We start from the raw sequence: 2,500 nt of genomic DNA on the forward strand, positions 1-2,500 counted from the left end.
CGGGGCATTAGTAAGACAGGAAATATTATCATGGATCCTGTCACCTTGACCATGCCCTTTTCTCTTTTCTACCTTCTGAAGATACAGAAGCTTGAAAGCCCAGAAATCCAGACATAAATACAGCTTCTTCTCACGTCTGTCAGACTCCTGAACGTATTGTTCCTACAGGGCTGCCATGTACTCTTACTCATAACTTTACCTCATTCTGTTACTGTCATTCTTTTTTGTGCACTATTTCATATTACATTACAACCTTGCCCCATTCTGCTCTATTGAGCTTGTGTTCATTGTTGTAATGTGACCCCTTGTTCTGGACTTCCCCAAGATTGTTCCCGATGTTGGGGAAGTCCAGATCAAGGGGTCACAGTTTAAGGATAAGGGGGAAATCTTTTAGGACCGAGATGAGGAAAACAGTTTTCACACAGAGAGTGGTGAATCCATGGAATTCTCTGCCACAGAAGGTAGTTGAGGCCAAAGATCTTATAGCAGAGCAAGGTAGGCCACTCCTGCGAAATACAATGGGCTGACGTGTAGTAGCTACGGAGGGGATCCTGGGCATTATTCCCCGCCCATTTTAGTAACCGGAGCCTACCTCACCCGACCCGACTCGCAGTGTAATCAATGTTGTGGGGGAACAGTGTTTGTGCGTGATATAGGGTTAGATTCATAATTCTGTCAGTTCATACTTCTGTTAATTCTTGTTAAAGAATAAAATGTTTATAAACACACATACATGAATGTGATATAAATGTATATAATCATATAACACACACCTCCCCCCCTCCTATGCCCCTCTCCCCGCTGCCCCGGGCCGCGCCCCCCCTCTCCCCGGGCCGCGCCCCCCTCTCCCCGGGCCGCGCACCCCCTCTCCGCTCTAGGATCTTTGGTTGAGGCCAGTCCATTGGCTATATTTAAGAGGGAGTTAGATGTGGCCCTTGTGGCTAAAGGGATCAGGGGGTATAGAGAGAAGGCAGGTACAGGATACTGAGTTGGATGATCAGCCATGATCATATTGAATGGCGGTGCAGGCTCGAAGGGCCGAATGGCCCACTCCTGCACCTATTTTCTATGTTTCTATGTAATATCTTCATGACTGTCTGGACATTGCCCCCTGGTGTATTTGACAAGTAACAGATCCAGATGTCAATTGAGATACTGACCTGGATCAACAATACACAAGAGTGATGTAGACAACAAGGTGAACAAGCTGAGTAGCTGGAAGAATACAAAGAAAGCCGTCAGCTGTACAAGCCGCTTGTGCACTGGATAGACAGACGGACACTCATTTCACCGTCGGGTACAGATGCATAATACACAAGCTCAAGATATAATGAGTTACACAGTACAAGTGTTACCTCTGTACGTCCCCAGAGCAAAAAATACAATGAAGACGGATGCAGCAAAAGATGTTGTTGTGATCACCAGAGCCATTATGGATGAGATAAAAGAGAACTGATTGAGTAGCACCGATCCTGAAACCATTTCATGCTATATTTCACGTTATCTATCATTACATTAAAAAAACAATAAAAGTCAAAACGCCGCCCTTTGAAACACACACAGATACTCCAGGCAGCTTCCACTGACATCACAAATGCCCCCGCTACATGGGAACCGACTTCAAGGGCGAGTTCTTGAGCTTGGGGCCCGGCGACCACAAGCCCCTGGGCAAGTTCAACCGGAACATTAGCTCGCTGCGGCTGGTGAACGAGGAGCTGGTGAACCCGGAGATCGGTCTGTTCGAGCATGTGGGCTACGGGGGCAAGTCCAGCAACGTCCTGCAGAAGGTGGATAACCTGCGGAGAGGCGACATTGAAGAGATGGTCTCGTCTCACAAGGTGAAGCAGGGTGTGTAAATCCTCCATAACCTGACCGGGCCGCGCCTCATCACCTACATGGTCGACAAGTGGCCCAGCTACATCTGCCACAACTTCAACAACAAACTCTCCTCACTCCCCACACACGCTCACACACACACACACACACACACGCTCACACTCACACACACGCAGACACACACACACACACGCGCACACGCGCGCACACACACACACACATTCACCCACACACAGATACACACACACACACACACACGCTCACACTCACACTCACACTCACACTCACACTCACACGCACACACACACGCACACACACACTCACACGCACACACACACGCACACACACACAAAGCCACACGCACAGGCAGGCAGCCACACACACACTAACACACACGCAAAGAAAGACACACACACACGTGCATACACATACACACGCACATGCACACAAGCAGACACACACGCACGCACACACACATGCTGCCACGCATACACACGCACACACACACAGGAAATCACACACACATACACACAGAAAGACACACGTACACACACACACACTACACACGCACACACACCGCAGGAGCCCTGGTAGTGAGCTTGTGGAACTGTGTTCTGTTGTGGGATATTTCTGTGGGTTGAAGGACTCTGATCACTAACCACTC

The sequence above is a fragment of the Amblyraja radiata genome, unplaced genomic scaffold, assembly GCF_010909765.2.
Source record: "Amblyraja radiata isolate CabotCenter1 unplaced genomic scaffold, sAmbRad1.1.pri scaffold_405_ctg1, whole genome shotgun sequence".
NCBI lineage: Eukaryota > Metazoa > Chordata > Chondrichthyes > Rajiformes > Rajidae > Amblyraja > Amblyraja radiata.